Genomic DNA, 22,522 nt, shown 5'->3' on the forward strand with positions numbered 1-22,522 from the left:
AAATTCCATCTAGGACACTCATGTCCCTCAGCATGCTTCGTGGAGTACCCATCAACTGTCTTTATGGTTATCCAGTTACGGACAATGTTAGATCAGCAACAAAGCACTCGACTCTACATCTAGGATCCATAGTGGTTTCAGATCGAAGAGTGGTATACACTATTATCACCATGAGAATAACTTATGACACTTTGCATAACTTTCTATATAGTATTCTCATAGCGGGTCAATCCGGTATAAATATTACTCCTAATATTCATACCTATGTTTAAGACTTGATAACTCTTTATCCATGATCCATGAGATGTGATCATCAGTCTACAAACATAATAGTCTTAATGCTTTAATGTTATCCCACTTCACATTAAAACTCGACTATGGATACTTTAAGAATAGTGCCCTTATGTTTAATGTGTTCTCATGATTAAGTCACACTTAATACATTAAACGGACTATCTATTCTAGGGACTTTATTAATCAACCATAATAAAGAAAATGCCTTTTATTATTAATAAATAATTCGATACAAGTACCAAAAGTATTGGCCTCTAGGGCTTACACCAACAATCTCCCACTAGCACTAGAGCCAATCAGGCATACCCCGTATGCCCATTGATCTAGTATGGCCATCATGCTTCTGCTGCGCAAGAGGCTTTGTCAGTGGGTCAACTATATTGTCAAGTGTAGGTACTTTACATATTTTCACATCTCCTTTATCTATTATCTCTCGAATGAGATGATAACGCCTAAGTATGTGTTTGGATCGTTGGTGAGATATAGGCTCCTTAGCTTGTGCGATAGCACCATTGTTATTACAATAGAGACCAATGGGATCCACAACGCTAGGGACTATGCCAAGTTCACTAATGAACTTCCTGATCCAAACAGCTTCCTTTGCTGCACTTGAGGCAGCAATATACTCGGCCTCGGTTGTAGAATCAGCAACTGTATCTTGCTTCGAACTTTTCCAGCTCACAGCGCCACCGTTCAAGCAAAACACATAACCAGATTGCGATCTAAAGTCATCCTTACCTGTCTGGAAGCTATCATCAGTGTAACCAATTACAGCCAACTCTTCCTGACCTCCATATATCAAGAATGATTCCTTAGTCCTTCTCAAGTACTTAAGGATATTCTTAACAGCTACCCAATGGGCATCACCAGGATCAGATTGGTACCTACTCGTTGCACTTAAAGCATACGAGACATCTGGTCGAGTACATAACATGGCATACATGATAGATCCTATTGCAGATGCATATGGAATCTTATTCATGCGTTCCCTTTCTTCCTTAGTTGAAGGGGATTGTGTTTTTGATAGACACAGGCCATGTTGCATAGGTATGAATCCTTTCTTGGAATCATGCATATTAAAGCGTCTCAGCACTTTGTCTATGTATGTACTCTGACTTAGGCCAAGCAGTTTTTGTGATCTATATCTATAGATTCTGATTCCTAATATATAGGCTGCTTCACCTAGGTCCTTCATAGAAAAGCACTTCCCCAACCAAGTCTTTACTTGTTGCAGGGTAGGGACATCGTTTCCAATGAGTAATATATCATCTACATATAACACCAGGAACACGATCATGCTCCCACTAACCTTCTTGTAGACACAAGGCTCATCTTCGTTCTTGATGAATCCATATTATTTTACCGTTTCATCAAAACGAAGATTCCAGCTTCTGGAAGCTTGCTTCAATCCATAGATTGATCTTTGTAGCTTACATATCTTATGGGCTTCTTCTGGTATGTTAAATCCTTCAGGCTGTGTCATGTACACATCCTCAAGAAGATTCTCATTAAGGAAAGCAGTTTTGACATCCATCTGCCATATTTCATAATCATGATATGCAGCGATAACAAGTAAAATCCGAACAGATTTAAGCATTGCAACTGGTGAAAAGGTTTCATCATAGTCAACACCATGAATTTGTTTATATCCTTTTGCAACCAGTCTTGCTTTATAGGTATGTACCTTACCGTCCATGTCAGTCTTCTTTTTGAAGACCCACTTGCATCCTATAGGATTAACTCCTACAGGAGGCTCTACCAAGTTCCAAACTTGGTTCGTGTACATGGAATCTATTTCGGATTTCATGGCCTCTAGCCACTTCTCAGACTCGGGACCAGTTATGGCCTCTTGGTAGGTCACAGGCTCATCTTGATCCATGAGTAATACATCACCTTGATCTGTTATGAGATATCCATATCTCTCAGGTAGGTGACGTATCCTGTCTGACCTACGCTGGTCTTGTTCTACTTGAGCAGGTTGCTCTTCCACAACCATTTGTGTTTCCTGCTCTAATTCCTCCATAGGTGTATCGATGCTTTGTGATTCTTGAATTTCTTCAAGCTCTAATTTCCTCCCACTGGTTCCTTTGGAAATAAAATCCTTTTCTAGGAAAACTCCAGTTCGAGCGACAAACACTTTGCCCTCAGAAGGATTGTAGAAGTAATATCCTCTTGTTTCTTTAGGATATCCCACAAATAAGCATTTGTCAGATTTGGGCTCAAGCTTAGTTGAAATTTGTCGTTTCACATAAACTTCGTAACCCCAAATCTTCATGTAAGACATATGTGGTTTCTCACCACTCCATATCTCATATGGTGTCTTATCAACCTTTTTGGATGGAACACGGTTAAGTGTGTAAGCTGCGGTCAACAGCGCATGTTCCCAAAAGGAGTTTGGAAGATTGGCTTGACTCATCATGGATCGGACCATGTCCAACAGGGTTCGATTTCTTCTCTCAGACACACCATTCCATTGGGGTGTTCCAGGAGGAGTGAGTTGGGATAGGATCCCACACTCTTTCAGATGGTCATCAAACTCTAGGCTTAAATACTCACCACCTCGATCTGATCGAAGAGTTTTAATATTCTTACCCAGTTGGTTTTGTACTTCATTCTTGAATTCCTTGAACTTTTCAAAGGACTCTGATTTGTGTTTCATTAAATACACATAACCATATCTACTGAAATCATCAGTGAAAGTGATGAAGTACTGAAAACCTCCTCTGGCTGGTATGTTCAGTGGTCCACATACATCAGTATGTATGAGGGCCAAAAGATCATTAGCTCTTTCACCTTTTATTGTGAATGGAGACTTTTTCATCTTTCCAATTAAACAAGATTTGCATGTCTCATATGATTCATAATCAAAAGAGTCCAACAGTCCATCTTTATGGAGTTTGGAAATGCGTTTCTCATTTATGTGGCCTAATCGACAATGCCAAAGGTAAGTTGGATTTAACTCATTAGGTTTCATCCTTTTAGTATTAATGTTATAAATTGGCACTTCAAGATCAAGGACATATAATCCATTGTTCATTTGAGCAGTAGCATAGAATATATCATTCAAATAAATTGAACAACAATTGTTCTTTATTATGAATGAAAAACCGAACTTGTCCAAACAAGAAACAGAGATAATATTCCTGCTAATTGCTGGTACATAATAACAGTTCTCTAACTGAATTATTAAACCGCTAGGTAAAGTCAATTCATAAGTTCCTACGGCTAAGGCAACAACCTTTGCTCCATTGCCAACTCGTAGGTCGACTTCACCTTTTGCCAAATCTCTACTCCTTTTCAGTCCATGCACATTTGTACAAATGTGAGAACCGCATCCAGTATCTAATACCCATGATGCAGAAGTAGATAAATTAATTTCAATAACAAAAATACCTGAAGTTGGAGTCTCTACTCCATTCTTCTTATCTTCCAGGTACTTTGGGCAGTTCCTCTTCCAGTGTACGGTCTTACCGCAATGGAAGCAGGTGTCTTCCTTTTCTATGCTTCCACTAGGCTTCAAAGCAGCACTAGTGGGTTTGGGTTTGGCAACTTTCTTGCCTTTCCCTTTATCATGTTTGAGGATAATCCTCATGTCTCGGTACCAATCCAGAAAATTTGTCCCAGACAATTTTTCCTTATCAAGGATTGATCGCAGGATGTTGTTAGAGGTGTTTGCTGTCATGGTAATCTACATAAGGATTAATGAAAATATAAGTATCATTGACATATTCAATTAGGCCTTTAATTAAATATGCTCCCACTATTTTATTCAAAACAAATGACCCTCATCATTTGATTCGGAAAATCCCGTTGGAAGATTTTCTAGTGGGTCGAGATCCATATTTCACTTCGTTCTAAGTCCGCATAGGCGGATTACACAAAACTAGGTTATTTAGGTAGGAACTCCTTCCAATTGTATCTCATACAACTCTTGAAAATTTCAGTTGGGTGAATAACTCCTTATTCCAATCCATCATATGGATCATTCCCAACTCTTGCTTCTAAACATATATATAATCTTATTATAATTTGTTTAGTTAAGTTTGACCCATTGTTTTAACAGTTGGATATTACAATTATCCCATCGCACCTTACTAATATAGAACATGCACCTCGCGTAGGCGAAACCTACATTATTCGATACTAGTCTTGATGAGTGTTAAAACTTGGAAAGCTTAAAACTTAATATTTATTTTGAGGGAATTGCAATTTTTCTGATCTCACCGGCTTGTTTATCATATAAACCGTCTCTCACATGCATCAACATACATTCACATGCATCAACATACATACATACAAAATGAAACAGTTATGGCCCCTAGCGCAATTGTTCTCCCAAGCCAATGAGAGAACCTAAGCTAACCTACAACGATCTAAGCTTCTCCACGCAAGATCTTCAAGGTTGTCCTCCTTTGGCACTGACTTCTTTGCTTTCTTCATATCATTACATTACATAAAAGAAACTCGTTTTACATACGAGGGAGTGAGATGAGAAAAGAAGTTACATTTGGGAGATTAAGAGAGAGGCACGACACGCATGTCGTATTTTAAAAACCCAAAACAAAACAAAGGAAAACTAAGGCCATAACCGATCACCACAAGACAATAATAAACACTTTATTATTATTATAATTAATTCCTTTAATTAATTAAAATCAAATCAAATTTCGATGACCGATCATCACATTTTAATGAACAATTCATTTAAAATCGATGTCGCTTTTCGTATCAACACTTGACATTTTTAAAGCACTGAGTTAGCCGAACGGGTGAAAATTTCCTTGCGTTAACCGGTTAACCATATGCGTTAACCTGTTAACACTGTTTGAAATCTGAAAAAAAATGTTTTCTGCCTTGCGTTAACCGGTTAACCAAATGCGTTAACCGGTTAACACTGTTTGAAAATGTCTTGGAAAACTGTTTTCCGCCTTGCGTTAACCGGTTAACCAAATGCGTTAACCGGTTAACACTGTTTGAAAATCTCAAAAAATTTATTTCGCATTGCGTTAACCGGTTAACCATATGCGTTAACCGGTTAACATTGTTCCAAAAAGTGTTTAGAAAGCACAACTCTTGTGCAGTCAAACCCCAATCGCATAACTCTCTGACAACACAACCCTTGTGCCGTCACTAACCCTGATGCACCAATTTCAGACCGTCAAACACATCTCGATTGTTAATTCAGTATGATTGATCAACACGTCATTGCTTCACCGTACTAATGTCGGATCAAGAAGCAAACAACCATTGATCGCTCAAAGGAAAACAATCATCGAGGGTTTGAATGAACGAAACGAGAACACTATATCATATATAATGTATTTTGCATCAGGATTACATATATCACATATATGTAACTTGATCGATCTCAATTTAACCTTTGATTCATTCTGTCTTTAATCATATTATTACAGAACAAAAACAATTATCAGATTCATGGTTTCGTAAGTGGCTCTGATACCACTGTAGGAGAATTGCCATCCAAGGCGCAGCGGAATTTAAAAATTTCTCCATTTAGTGATCCTTACGAATGGGCATGATCAGTGATAGAATCGTTACCTTTTGTGGCGATTCAAACCTTTGGTGTAGATTTCTGATAATGATCAAAACCTTTGATACAGATCCACGGGGCGATCAAGAACGTTGAACGATGACAACGTCTCTACTCAATCCACACGAACGGATTCCTTCAATCGCAGTGTTAGTTGTTATGAATGAAGGCTTTGAGTGAGAGAGAGATACTAAATTCCAACTCTTCAGTTGTGTTTTCTGTCTCAGTGAGAGTGACAATCCTTCTACCCAAGGGGTTCTATTTATAGAACCACTTGTGTGGGCTTCAAGCCAAAAATCCCACTTAAGTGCATTTTGGCCCATATCTCATAAAATGCCAAAATCACTTAAGTATTTGGTACCTTACCATATTTCGTATTTTACTTAAGTACACCGTACCTTACGATGTTCCTTAATTATTCTATCTCTCATCAATCCGTCCTTTGTGCGTGACCCTATATGTTTTCGCGACGTTGACAATTATATTAAATCACGCATTTAACATAATAAACAGTGAGCGGTATCTAGCAACACATCACTGCTACCCAAGTCACGAAAATGTCATGTGATCTGACAAAACCTCCTGTGATAATAATTATGTGTATAATTACCCCTTTGCCCTTATGTCTATATTGAACACAAGGTATAGACCGTGTCACCCTTGTCCAGTTCAATATTGGGCCCATAGACATTTATCCTGTTACGCAGGATTGGCAAATTCCATCTAGGACACTCATGTCCCTCAGCATGCTTCGTGGAGTACCCATCAACTGTCTTTATGGCTATCCAGTTACGGACAACGTTAGATCAGCAACAAAGCACTCGACTCTACATCTAGGATCCATAGTGGTTTCAGGTCGAAGAGTGGTATACACTATTATCACCATGAGAATAACTTATGACACTTTGCATAACTTTCTATATAGTATTCTCATAGCGGGTCAATCCGGTATAAATATTACTCCTAATATTCATACCTATGTTTAATACTTGATAACTCTTTATCCATGATCCATGAGATGTGATCATCAGTCTACAAACATAATAGTCTTAATGCTTTAATGTTATCCCACTTCACATTAAAGCTCGACTACGGATACTTTAAGAATAGTGCCCTTATGTTTAATGTGTTCTCATGATTAAGTCACACTTAATACATTAAACGGACTATCTATTCTAGGGACTTTATTAATCAACCATAATAAAGAAAATGCCTTTTTATTAATAAATAATTCGATACAAGTACCAAAAGTATTGGCCTCTAGGGCTTACACCAACATAATCCATGGTCTGAAAATATTTGCAAATGAAACCTCAGTTCCTTGAAGTTATTTTTCGTGTGATGAATGTTATGATGCACATGAATGCATGAATGCAACAATCACAAATAAGGGATCACACACAAGGCAAACAAACAAAGGTCAAGTGATGAATCGAGTCATTGTCAAGATCAATCATCTATTTTGGTGGATTATGGTTTTCACCTTATCAACACCCAAGTTCCATTGATATTGAGAAGACTTGATTAAATCAACCAAGAATCAAGGGTTTATTGTGAGTCACGAGCATGGAGTCAGGTTAAGAACCATCCCAAAGGAGTAAGGATAAAATCCTGTAGATCATGTTCTAAAAAGTTCCCAGAGTCTTAATTCCATCTATCGGATATGACAGGTTAGGATGACTGACCCATCAACCCGTAATAATCTCAAGAGAAACTCGTATGAGTGTAGTATCGCGTAACAACTGTTATCAAGTTTACACCTGAACAATCTCCGCACTACGTCCTAAAATAGGCCAAGTTGGGTTAAATGTTCTACGGTCCTCAGCTTCTCGGACCCCAAATCAGAGAAAGTAATGCCTAACCACAAATGACTTGTGTGACATCAATAGCTCCAAAAGGGTCTCCACTGAGTAGATGAGTCTCAAGCCAACTTGTTAAACACTACTTCACACAAGTCGAACATGACTATACCATCCTTCTATCTTAATTGCACTCAAGTTCGGGTTAGAACTTATCTCACCACTCAGAGATCACCAAGCACAACAATAAATTATTTCATAAAAACAAATATACAAACATCAAATACACAAATATATACACATAAAAAAGTAGGCTAAACCCACTGAGGAATACTCCCCAGCAGAGTCACCACTTAATTTCTGTAGCGGTAAATTCATGACCATTAAGCTATGGATAAACTTAACGTCAATAAAACCAGAGTCGCCACCGCGCTTTTATTGTTTCCAAAGGAAAAGGGAAAAGTATGAACAAAACCCAAAGATAAGAAGTTTTCAAATCAAAACTAATAAAATGCCAGAGATTACAGGTAAGGGGGTTGGTTACACAGAGGGAAGGTGTTAGCACCAAAAGTGTCTTAGGTACTCCTAGGGAACCCTTTTTTATGTGTGTATGTGTTTTGGTATAAAAGATATAGCAATAAATAGAGTGTGGGGATGAGAAAAGAATTCATTAATTATATTTTTGTGTTTGAGAAGACCTTCAGACTTGTGCTTACGTACCAACATAAAATGAGGGATCAAAACCTCGTAGTTCGTGGTATCAATTTCAAAGTGAGTGAATTGATTTTAACAAAAATTTAAGTTTAAAAGAGGCACAAAAGGCCTAAAATAGTTTGAATGAGTGTTAGTTCTTTTTGTCTTTTAAAATTTTAAGTCTAATATGGTTAGATTCATTTACAAGTTTGATTAAGAAAAAGAGTTTGAAAAATGCAATGGCATAAGGCCAAAGTTTCTAATTTGCAATAAGGTCTAAGTTTGAAATCACAAGCAAAGAAGGTTTTGAAAAAGGGGGAGAGATTTGAAATTTAAGAAGTGGGAGGAGATGAAGAGACTAATCCTAAGCAAAAATTTAAAAGTTGAGAGTTGAAAAGATCTGACCAATGGGATGCAATCCAATAGGCAAGAATGTCATATAGAAACCCACTTTTCCTTTGGACTTTAAATCAAGCAATATCAATAATCAAGTAGCACAATGAAGAGCAAGGCATCAAATAAAGATAGCCACATCCAAGCTAGAAACTTCATAGTCTTCTTCATAATCTTCCCCATGTATCAGATGACATACTCCTTGAATGGCTCAGAATAAGGCATTAGACACGGGTTCAAAGTAACATTTGCATCAAGACCATGTAGCAGATGAACTCAAGTGGATCTCAATACTTGCATCAGATGAAAATTCAAATCACAAGATCTTGGTTTCCGAGATGTTGGCATTGGCCAAGTCCTTTTGCATAGGGATTGTTGCCTAATTCTAAGTCCAAAGCTCAGATCATATCCAACAGTCCACACAAACATTTTTTAGGTTTTTTTGTTGTTTATTAAGTATTTTAAGGTCCTAAGACCACAAGCACAAACAAAATATACAAACAAATATATACAATCACAATATATGGCTCAAGTGAGCAAAGGGAAAATGACATTAAAATAAACAAGTTAAATGATATGCATAATGGCAAATGATAAATGGCTTGAATTTAAATGACATAAAGTAAATGACTTGAAATTAAAAGCAATTAATAATAAGAGTTAGTCAAATGTTAGTTGATTAGATGTTAGTGGAGTTTTGCTTTTCAATTATTTAAGTCATTCTTTGGAGAACACTTAACCCTCTATTCACAAGCACAGATCCTTGAACCAAGACATCTTCGAAACGAAGGAAAAAAGGCCAAGTTTCCACACAATACCATGAAAGGGAGAAGACTTACAATCTCAGTTACTAGACTGATATGCATTTGGGTCAAAATTTAGTGCTATGTTAAGCAATCGTAATTGGACTTATGTAGAAGTCACAACTATCTGAGGTCGGGCAATAGAAATTTTGGTGTTAATGCATGTTAGAGATGTGGTATAATGAACCATAATCCTAAAACATACCACACACAAAAAGGAAAATGATCAAAGGATGGACCTAATCTCATCCATACTTGTATTGGTTCATCTAACACAAAGTTATTGATGAACCAATTAGCCTTAGGATATTGAGATGTCATTGGTCAATGAGAGGGATGGGATAGAATGGGATTGAAGATGAAGAGGGAGGGGAAATGAGACAAACACAAATTGGTCATGGGAGGAATTTTATCAAATTAAAATCATTCATTCATTTTGGGAGATGAAATATACATTTCATCAATCCCCTAAATCCAATGATTTTAATCCAACAAAAGTCAAATCAACCTTGACCAATGCCCAAACACATAGTCAAACTTCAAAAGTCAATAAAATGGCTCAACATGATTTTTACACAATTAAACAATTAATAATAAAATTAAAATGCATTAAATTAAATTATGTTTTATCAAAAACCTAAAACCTCTTCAAAACACCAAATAAATGGCCAAGAGAATTATCATGGAACAAACAAGGTCAAAGGACCTTGGAGAAAAAATTTCATTATTTTTGAAAAGTCAGAAGTATGTTTAAACAATTAAAAATATGCACAAAACCATTAAATCATGAAAAATATCAATATTGATCAAAAAAATAATTTTAATTCAGAAAATGAAAGAGAAAAATATATGAAATTTTTTGGTGAAAGTCCCATATTTTTTTGGATCAATAATGAAATTAATATGAATTAATTAAGAATAAGCAATTAAATGGTATATTCAGAAATTCAAAAAAAAATGTGGACCATCTGATCTCCTTCATTAATTAAGGTGGCAAACCAGATGGTGATCAGCGTGCATTCCACATGTGCCTTGGTCAACTAAGACGCACACATGGTAATCAAAAGCAACGCCCAGGATTAAAACAATTTAGATGGATCATATGGCTGAGATGCTTGTCAACACGTCGCCGGAGTCAGAGCTCCGCTCTTCTTCTCATGTGGACCTCACCGGACTGGTCCATCTTCAACCATCACCAAAATGAAAAATAAAGACATGGATTTAAAGAAAAAATGCTCAAGAGCTCGAATTTAGCCTCAATTTTGTCCAATTCCAAGTATATGAAAAGGTACAAGGAGTTGAATTTTGAGGATCATGAACTAAGTTGCTTCGATTTGACCTCAAAACAACTTAATCTTGTTGCCTACATTGGTAGGACTTCAGCAAACCAAAAATCAACAAGAATAGTGGAGAATTCAGAGAGAATCGAAGAGAAGAAGTTGCTAAAATCTCACCTTCGAGGAGCTTCAGAATTGCTTGATCTGGCTTCCAATTTGGCTTGGCTTGACTCTAGAAGCTTGCAGAAGATGATTTGAATGGTTAAAAGGCTTGGAATCTTGGAGTTTCAACCCTAAAACAGAAGGAGAACTGAAACTCGGTTTCTCAAGAAACCTTCAAGATTATCCTTTCAATGGGGTTTGAGGAGGAGAGGGTCGAAGCTTGGGCAAGAGGGGTCTCACTTCTGATCATCAAGGGTTCTATTTATAGCCAATATGAATGATATTTGCACACTTCCAAATTTGGCAAAATTTCAAATTATCCCTTGCATGATTGCTTGAGAGTGCATTAGGCCCATGAAATGATGTATTCTGATCCATAATCCAATGTACTTCATGCTGAAATCATGTTAGAAGCTCATGCAAATGTATATGAAAAATGTGACTTGAAATTATCCAAATGATACCTTAACTTACACCTATACGCAAGTCCCTCAAGTTTGATCCAAATGATATGATATTGGATGTTTTGGAAAGGTTAGATCAAGAGAAACAAATTTTATGTTGAACATGTTTTCATTTGAAGCATGGATCATGATGAATTTTGAGGTGGAAGTTTGGGAAATCAAACATATTTGAAAAATTTCTAAGTCCTAAGTCAAATGTTCACTTCTTCCACCTTGAATAACTTTTTCTATGGACTTCAAATGAGAAAATTTCCTTCATAAAAGTTGTATATATTTCAAACTTCTTAAATTTGGTCACAAATTTGAACTCATTTGGATTATGCATGAAGGAGTTATGCATTTTAGAAGTTAAGGAAAATGACTTGTTCAATGGTATTGGCCCAAAATGACCTATAATGTTTCCTCTTGGAACATGTATTTGCAAGTTGAATTTGCACTTACTTCAAACATCCAAGTAGAAGTATATATCTTTAAATTCATCATGGAATTTTAATGGATTTCGTTTAATAATAATTGAGCAAGTTATGCCCTTGGGAAGTTGACCTCCAAACTAGGGTTTAGACAAAATGACCTATACTCTTTCATCATAAAAAATACATTTACAAGCAAAACTAGCTCTAGACCTCAACATTAAAGTTCTTTGGAATGTCATTTAGAGTAACGTTTCTCTTGAAATCATTAACATATGACAAACATTGTATGAGATAGGGTCTAGGGAACCCGAGTTTTGACCAGTTGACTTCCTCTGGTCAACCACCATGAATCATCTTGCTAGATTGACATTATATTGATGTTTATGACTCATGGAGGATCATATATGCCTAAGATGATGTAATATGAAGTATCCCTTGAAATATTTGATCAATTGTTGAAGAAACTTGCTAAAGAAGTCACACAAGACACCCAGATGAATTAGGGTTTCCAAGCCAAACAAACTCCAAACTCTTGATGATTTCTTGATCAAAATGACATGTGAAGATCATGGGGATCCATATATGACACTTAGAGCCAATGTAAATAAATTATTGATTGAGCTCCTTGCATTGAGGGTCGTAAACCCTGGGTATGAGATTGATAGAGCATAGGTGAGCATACACACTATCCACAAAAGCAACAAACTATATATTGACATATTTTTGGTATTTTAGTTAGTAAATAAATAAAAAACAAAGTATGATACAATCTAAAGTGCTTGGTGACCTCTCCCAATGCAAACCCAATGAATGGGGGGTAAGAAGGATGCCAAGGTGTGATCCCAATGCATATGATGAGATAGCATGAGGGATCTCAGGGTCAAAATTAGGGTCTTAAACACAACAAGAGGACATTTATGCAAGGAGAGAAGAAGAAGGACCATTTCATTATTCCACACTCAAGATCAAACAATTCACATTCTGCTCAAAATTATAAACATTTATGTATCTACTTATCCAAGAAGCACTCAAATGAACACAAGGTTAATGCCATACTCTTTTGATTAAAAGAACCTGAAGACTCTAGTTGTTATGCTCAGTGTAAAGTTCTAGTCTGATTAATTAGGTAAAGAAGTCTCTTTCTATGTGATTGAGAAAAACTCCTTAACATGAGGTTAAGGTAGGAAAGTCCTGATGGGTTATTTAGGCATTGAAGTATCATGCTTGCAGGAAGAGAAAGAAGTCTCGAGTTGGGTGCTTGAGCATTAAAGTATCATGCTTGCAAGAAGAGCAGGAAGTCTCAGTCAGGGTGACTGAGCAAAAAGTCCTTATCACGAGCTTAAGGAAAGGAAGTCTTGAACACGGTGTTTAGGCAAGGAAGTCTCGATCAGGTGTGATTTGTTAGACGATGGGCCTATATCTAGAGGGGGAGTGAATAGATCCCAAGTTAAGAATTTATCAAAAAACATGACTTAGAAAAACTTATGACGCAGAAGCAAGTTTCAAATATTTCCCGGATCAAAAATCATCTACCTGAACCTATTATTGAATAGTCCGAATATGCACAAAGGTGTTCATGGTATGATAAAAATTCACAAGTTTATTAACAACACTTTAAACAACAAATTGAATACAATACTATAGTAAAGGTTTATCTCCAATGATAACAATGCACAAAAAACTAGTTGAAACAATTTGTCAAACACTTTGCGTACGATCAACAAATTTTGGATGTTTGTATACTATTTGTAGTTATTAGAAATAAAATCACTACCAAATTGTATGTGATTACTACAATAACACAAATTTCAGAAATCATTGAAAAATTATCACCTAAACAATGTTGATCAAAAGTAATCAACAATTTACGAACCAAAAAATAAAAGAGATACAGACATAGATAGAGAGAGAGATAGAGTACACAAGGATTTGTTTAGGAAGTTCCCTAACCGACCTTGCTATGGGTACGTCTTCCCTCAATTCGATCCACCGATTCATGCTACTCCCTTGCAAGAAACACCTAGTCCCAAGGCTTTCACTCGATTAGATCTGAATTGCACATTCTTGTCCAAAACCTTCAAACCCTAAAGATCTTGTAGGAAAACCCCGCCTCAGTTTTTTGAATTGAATCCCTTAAATATCTCAACCAAATATCCTCGATACAAAAAACCGAATTAGACGTTATCAATCCTAATCTAGATGTCACCCAATCAAAAAATGATTATGTGTAGTTTGATTGTGTGTATGCATAAATTGAATTGAAGATGATGAGATGCTTTGAAATCCTGGATTCATGTAGGCTTTACTCACTCTAGAAACCTTACTAGAGAATGATGCATGTATGAAGTATTTATGTGCATGGGTGAATGGGGGCAAAAAGGAAAGCAAATAACTTGGAGAAAATATGAATTTTTCAAAAAATTTATCGTATAGGTAAACCTGTAAGATCTATGTGTCGACCTGTCAAGTTCATTTGTGGACTTGTTCAAGGTCATGCGTCGACCTGTAGCATTTATTTGCTTCCTATGTGTCAACCTGAGGAGTCATCACATGAAATAGAAGCGACATACTTTAACACTGCAACATACGCGTCAACCTATAAAATGCAAGTGTCGACCTATAGCAGTGAAAATGTTTCTATAGGTCGACCTATGGATAACATGTGTTGATCTGTAGATAACATGTCCCAACCTATAGACAACATGTGTCAACCTATAATGCAATTTTTCACAAAAAAATATTTTTCATGCATTTTTCACACAAAAAATATTTTTGATGCATGAGACCTTTTCCAAGTTGTTTACAAATTATTTTATGCTTCCCAAATCTAAGACACACATAGAGAATCAAAGGATACCGTCCAATATACATAAACGTCAAAGTATCCTAGTTTTGATATCATACAAAATACATTTAAAAGAAGTTGCATATACGTACTCCCTCTTTTTGATGATGAAAAAACTTGAGATGATGCGTTCATGTTTTCAATGAAAGACTCCCCCTGATTATATGGATCCCAACTTCATCTTGCTTCTCCCCCTTTGACAACATTAAAAAGAAACAAAGAAAATCATGAGAAGTATCTTGAATCACGCATAAACCAAAATAATACACAGAGGTGGTTTGCAAATATAAGAACATCAATACGATAGCACTCACATATAATGACATACATATTGAAGGAAAATTCCTAAACAAAAAACACAAGCATGTAAGGAAACAATACAACATGATTGTCACAATGAAGACCAAATAACATAGCACAAACATGAAATATGAAGGATACAATGCAATAAAAAACTCTTGAGTTTCTACAAAAGTTGTGAATGATTACGTGAAATATGCGTTTGGTACTTCCGAAATGTTGCACACGTATGTGATCTAGGAAGGCGATAAACATTTATCACCACACAAACCAAAAACAAAGATGTTATCATAATAATGACCCACAATAAGAATTTGCTAACATTATAACATGTTCAATCAAGTTTCATGCAAGAATAGATAACAAGCCAATGCACCAAGAGCATATTTCAAGCATATAGGGAGAAAAGCATAAAGTCACTATAAGCATATAATTTACATACATCAATAGACATTTTTGGAAGTGAACATTTATGAACGAACTCAAACATCAAGAATATCAACCATTTAGAACACAAGCAACATGTAAAGATAAAATCTTACTTACAAAAAGGGAAAATAAAAAAGAAAAGGTCCTTACCTTTCTTATGAAATGATTTAGGATGCATTCTATATTTCTTGACATCTACATCCTTACCATTTTCTTTCTTTTCCAAGTTTCAATTTGTGGCCATAGAAGTGTCAATAAACTTTGCATCTTCCATGCCAAATCTCTTTAGAAAGTCGTTGTAATATTTGGTTTAACACACACATGACCCTTCATTGAGTTGTTTGATTTGAATGCCAAGGAAGTAATTTAACTCTCCCATAAGGCTCATCTCAAACTCCTCTTGCATAAGCTTAGAAAACTTCTCTATAATTTACATGTGAGTGGATCCAAAAAGAATATCATCGACATAAACTTGAAATCTTCCAAGCAAGCATAAACTAGAGACGGTATAACATACATGTGAATATATTTAGATAAGGTCACTACAGTCATTTTAAATGAAACACGCACTGATTATCACTTGAAATTTTAATAAGTGAACACTCATGACATATATCATACACAAAGTAAATCATATACCTTTGAAAAATAAATAGGCAAAAGAAAGAACTTCCTTACGAAGCGAAAGTTGAAAATATATTACTTTACCATACGAATGACGGAGGATGCACATGCATTCCACAAGAAACTCTCAAACGAAAGTTGGAATAAATGAAAAACGTACCATACAACCTTTAGACAACAAATATCTTACCACTTTTCTCTTTGACAAAGTACTTGAAAATATGATTAATAATGCATCCAAGAAGATTATTGATTTGATGATCATTAGAGGTTTTCCAAGTCAAAGATAAATCATCCACTACAGTTGGACTTTCAACCTTCTCCTTTTTACAATCATTATCTTCTTCCTACTCACGTTCCACCACTTTAGGCTGATCAATTTCTTTTTCGATTTCATTGAGAATGTCTTGTGAAGATATACCTAAATCATGAAAAGAAACACGTATCCCGACATTTCTAGGATAAAACATTAATAGTAATCAACACACTTTTACCAAATAAAGAACACTAGAAGTTGATTCCTTTTGGTCACATAACCCTTCTTCCTTACCACAAAGTCAACGAAATATGGAGATGTAACACGTAACATGTCTTGAGTATCCACAAACAAGATCTCGTACTATCTTCATAGATCCAAGACATTTATCTTGTAAAATCAACAACAAGTGCTAGGTATCGAATCTTCACTGGATCCTTGGGGGTGAGTGAAAATAAGGTTGCATTTGGGAAACCATTGAAAGGCTCATTTAGGAACTAAAAGTTTCCTAAATTTGCATTTTTTAATAGTATGACCTTTATTGCAACAAAAGAGACACGACAAGTTATGATGAGATGTCCCTTTTCTATTAGACTCCTTTTTGACAAATTTATGTTTCTTATATGAATGGTTCAAAGACCTTTCATACTTAGATGGATCAATAGAATAAGCAATCTTTGGTTGTAAGGCTTTATCTAATTTGATTTGAAGGACATTTATCTCTTTTTTCCAATTATTACAAGATTCACAACCAAACCTATAAGGTTTTTCATCCTCATTCTTGTCACTTTGAATATCTATCATAGATCTCTTAATAGCTTCCAACTTCCTTTCGGATTCTAACACTTTAGCTTCTAAGTGTAAAAATACTTTTTCAGGTGAAGCTAATTTGTTAAAAGCATTTAAGGTCTCCCTATGAAGATTTTCAAAGACATTTTTTAATTGAGAATAAGATAAATCACTAGTAAGCTCAAGTTTACAAGGACTTACTTGTTTCTTCTTCATTCCATTTGCCATAAGACAAGTTCGGGCCGATTATACACTTGGTTTGGACCTTTCATCGCTTGAGGAATCACTTGCACTCTCACAAGCTACATAACCTCTTATAGATTTACTAGACTTCTTGTGATGCCCTATTTATTTGTCTTTCTTAATCATGGGACATTCCGGTCTATAGTGACCAATATCACCATAATTATAACAAGAGTTTCTAAATTTACCTTTCACATTCTCACCATTTTTTGAAGACTTGGACTCCTTTCTAAATTTGGCTAAGTTTCCTTCGGAGTGCTTTACTTTGTTCTTATGAATATACCTTTGGTATCTCTTTACAAATAGGCCAAAATCATCACCATCAGAGTTCTTGTCATCCCTTTCTTCACACTCATTGGGCTCATTCTTTGAAGACTTGAAACTAGAGGTCTTTAGAGTAATGGACTTCTTCATCTCTTCATTGTCTTTACCTTTCTATTTCTTCATCATCTTTTCATACTCTTTTTCATGTTTTTCCAAGCAAGTGAGTTCTTGCTCATGTTCTTCCAATTTACCAAACAAAGTATTAAGATTAAGTGCTTTAAGATCATTTGCTTCTTTGATCGCGGCGACCTTGGGTTGCCATTCCGTGTTAAGAAATATTAAAACCTTGTTACTAGAAATAACATTGGAGATAGTATCACCTAGAGCATTCAATCTGTTAATAAGATGTGTGAATCTCTTTTGCATGTCAGTAATAGTTTCACCATGCTTCATACGAGAGAGTTCAAACTCTTGGTTTAATATGTTGATTCTAGCTTGTTTGACCTCATTAGTTCCCTCATGGGCAACTTCTAATGCTTCCCACATAGCTTTGGCAGTACCACAATGAGAAATACGATAATACTCATCAACACCTAAAGCGAATATGAGAATATTTTGTGCTTTCCAATCATGTGACCACAACCTCTTATCATTATCATTCCATTCACTTTTCGGTTTTGGTATGGTGACACCTTCATCATTGGTCATTGGAATTTCATTTGGACCATTGATGATTCATCCCATACACCATTGTCAACGGAGTTGACATGGATACTCAAACAAGCTTTCCAATAGCAATAATTTTTTCTGGTGAAAATAAGTGCTCTACTACATACCCCTTCAGGTTCGGTAGACATTATCTAATATGAAAATCTTAAGACCGGAAACAACCAGAGCTCTGATACCACTTGTTAGATAATATTCTTAGATCTAGAGGGGGTGAATAGATCCTAAGTTAAAATTTTATCCAAAAATTTGACTTAGAGAAATTTATGACGCGAAAGCAAGTTTCAAATATTTCCCGGATCAAAAATCGTCTAATCGAACCTGATATAGAATAGCCTAAATATATGTAATGGTGTTAATGGTATGATAATAATTCACAAGTTGATTAACAACACATTAAACAACAAATTGAATACTCTACTATATTAAAGGTTTATCTCCAATGATAACAATGCATAAAAAAATAGTTGAAACAATTTGTCAAACACTTTGCGTACGATCAACAAACCTTAGATGTGTGTATAGTGTTTGTAGTTCTTAGAAATCCAATCACTACAAAATTGTATGTGATTACTACAACAACACAAATTTGAAAAATTATTGAAAAATTATCATCCAAACATTGTTGATCAAGAGATAAAAGTAATAAATAATGTATGAACCAAAAAATAAAAGAGATAGCGAGAGAGAGAGAGAGAGAGACAGAGAGAGAGAGAGAGAGAGAGAGTACACAAGGATTTGTGTAGGTAGTTCCCCAATCGACCTTGCTATGGGTACGTCTGCCCTCAATTCGAATTCGAATTGAGATATTATTATAATAAATCTTACTTTACAAATGTATGTATACAAGAGATGAGAAATCAAATCCCATAAACCCTAAGTTTGTTCTTGACTCTAGCACCTCCAAAAACCTTGATCAATCTTGATCAAGTAATTAAGCTTGCCGCTTCAATTCACCTGTTATTTCTACTTCTTTGCAAGTCTCCCCTTGTCCTAAGGCTTTCACTCGGATGAATTAATCCCAAGTGCATGATCATGTAACCAACAATCCCGCTTTAATTCACCTGTTCTTGCTACTTGTTTGCACAACCTCCTTGTCTCAAGGCTTTCACCCGGGTGAATTAATCCCAAGCGCACACTTGTTGAACCCAAGATTTGTCAACCCAATCCATCGTTTCATGCTACTCCCTTGCACGACACACCTAGTCCCAAGACTTTCACTCGATCGGATCCGAATTGCACAATCTTGTCCAAAACCTTAAAACCTAAAGATCTTGAAGGAAAACCCACATCGGTTTTCTGGTTTGATTCACTCAAAGATCTCATCTCAATATTCTCGGTACAACAAATCTTATTGGACGTTATCAATCCTAATCTATATGGCACCTATAAGACCCCACTTTTGACCCTAATATCCCTCATGTTATTATCATCATATACATTAGCACTGGGATCACACCTTGGCATCCTCCCTACCCCTCATCCATTGGGTTTTCATTGGGAGAGATCACCAAGCAAATTTGATTGTACCATATTTCATTTATCTTTATTTTACTTACTTTAAATTTCATCATCTTATGCATATATGATCCTCCATGAGTCCCAAAAGTCAAGAGAATATCAAGCTAGCAAGCTGGTTCATGGTGGTTGACTAGAGGAATTCAATTAATCAAAACGGGGGTTCCCTAGACCCTATCTCCTACAATGTTTAGCATATGAAAATGCTGCCATGAGAAAAGTTACTCTAGATGACATTCCAAACAACTTTCATGTTGAGGTCAAGATCTAGGATTTCTTGTAAAGTCTTTTTTTTTTGTGAAAGATTATAGGTCATTTTTCCTAAACCCTAATTTGGAGGTCAACTTCCCAAGACCATAACTTGCTCAATGTTTATGATATGAAATCTATTAAAGTTGCACAATCAAATTCAAGATGTCTACTTCAACTTTTATGTTTAGATGAAGAGCAAATTCAACTTTTAAATGCATATGATATGAGGAGACATTATAGGTCCTTTTGGGCCAATACCATTGAACAAGTGATTTTCCTCAACTTCTAAAATGCATAACTCTTTCATGATAAATCCAAATGAGGTCAAATTTGTGACCAATTTGAAGCACTTTGAGATAGGTACAATGTTTATGAAGGAACGTTTCTCATTTGAATCCCAACGAAAAAGTTACTCAAAGTGGAAGCAGTGAACATATGGCTTGACACTTAGAATTTTTTTTGATATGTTTGATTTTCCAAACTTCCACCTCAAAATTCATCATGATCCAAGCTTCAAATGAAAAAAAATTAAATATGAAAGTTGTTCCTCTTGATCTAACCTTTTCAAAAATTCCAATTTCATCCCATTTGGACAAAGTATGAGTGACTTGCGCATAGCTTAAAGTTGGATGATCATTTGGCATGATTGAACTTCCATCTTCCATACACAAATGCATGGCTTGTTAACATGACTTCAACAATGCTTACACATGATTTTGGACCTGAATGAATCATCACATGGGCCTATCACACACCCATGCATCCATGCAAAGTGAAATTGCTATTTTTGAAAGTTTGAAACAAGTGTGCAAATAACAATGCCTTGGCTATAAATAGAAGCTCTTTCACTCAGAATTGAGGATCCTTGTGCGTCAGCTTTGAATCCCTAGCCCTAAACATCTTCATTCAGAGGATAACCTTGAGGATTTCCATTGGAAATCGAGTTTGAATCTCCACTATTTTGAGATTCAAAACTCCAAGAGTCCTGCTTCCTTTTTGATTCATTTCCACTCCACCAAGCATCCAGAGCAAGGCCAAGCCCAATTGAGAGCAAGATCTTGGCCATCTGAACCTGCAGTGAAGGTGATTTTTTCAATTTTCATCTCTTCGATTCTCACTCAATTCTCTATAATTCTTCTTGATTTTTGATTGTCTGAATTCCTACCAATATAGGCAAGAAGATTGAGTTGCTTTGAGGTCAAATCGAAGCAACTCAGATCATTCTCCTCAAAATTCAACTCCCTGTATCTTTCAATATACTTGGAGTTAGATGAAATTGAGGCCAAATTCAATCTCCTGAGCATTTTTACTTTAAATTCATGTCCTCCTTTTTCATTTTGATGATGGTTGAGGGTGGACCAGTCCGGTGAGGTCCACTGGAGAAGAAGACCGGAGCTTTAGCTCCGGCGGTGCGTTGGCGTGTCTCAGACCATAAGATACATTCATTTTGTTTTAACCTCACGCGTTTGTTTTGATTACCATCCCTGTAGCGCATTGACTTAGGTCCATCATGGAACACGCGCTAAGATCCACTTTATCTGCCACCTCAATTAATGAGGGAGATCAAGTGGTCCACGTATTTTTTCATTTTCTAATTTTTAGTTTAATTGCTTTATTTTCATTAATTCATATTAATTTAATATTGATCGAAAAAATAGGGGACTTTTGCAAAAAAAAATCAAATAAATTCCTCTTTCATTTTCTGAATTATAATTATTTTTTGGATAAATATTAATATTTTTCATGATTTAATTGTTTTTGTGCATATTTTTAATTGTTTAGAAATACTTTTAAGTTTCCAAAAATAATGAATTTTTTTCTCCAAGGTCCTTTGACCTTGTTTGACCTATGATAAATCTCATGGCCATTTATTTGGTGTTTTTATGAGGTTTTAGGATTTTGACCAAGCATAATTTAATTTAATGTATTTTTTAATTAATTTTTATTTGTTTAATTGCATATAAATTGTGTTGAGCTATTTGGGTTGACTTGTTGAGTTTGACTGTTCTTGTTGGGCCTTGGTCAAGGTAGATTTGACTTTGTTTATTTAAAATCATTGGATTTAGAGGATTGGTGAAATGTAAATTTCATCTCCCAAAATGAATGAATGATTTTAATTTGATAAAAGTCCTCCTTTGACCAATTTGTGTTGATTTCATTTCCCCTCCCTCTTCATCTCAATCCCATTCTATACCCGTCCATTTTATTGACCTATGATATCTCTATATCCTAAGGCTAGTTAATTGGAAAATTAACATAAGTATGGATGAGATTAGGTCCACCCTTTTTCCATTTTTTTAGTGTGGTATGTTCTAGGAGAATGGTTCATAATACCATATATCTAACATGCATTAACACTAAAATGTCTATTGTCCGGCCTCAAATAGTTGTGACTTCTACATAAGTCCAATTACGATTGTTTAACAT

This window comes from Lathyrus oleraceus, chromosome 4, assembly GCF_024323335.1.
Source record: "Lathyrus oleraceus cultivar Zhongwan6 chromosome 4, CAAS_Psat_ZW6_1.0, whole genome shotgun sequence".
In the NCBI taxonomy this organism is placed as follows: Eukaryota; Viridiplantae; Streptophyta; class Magnoliopsida; order Fabales; family Fabaceae; genus Lathyrus; species Lathyrus oleraceus.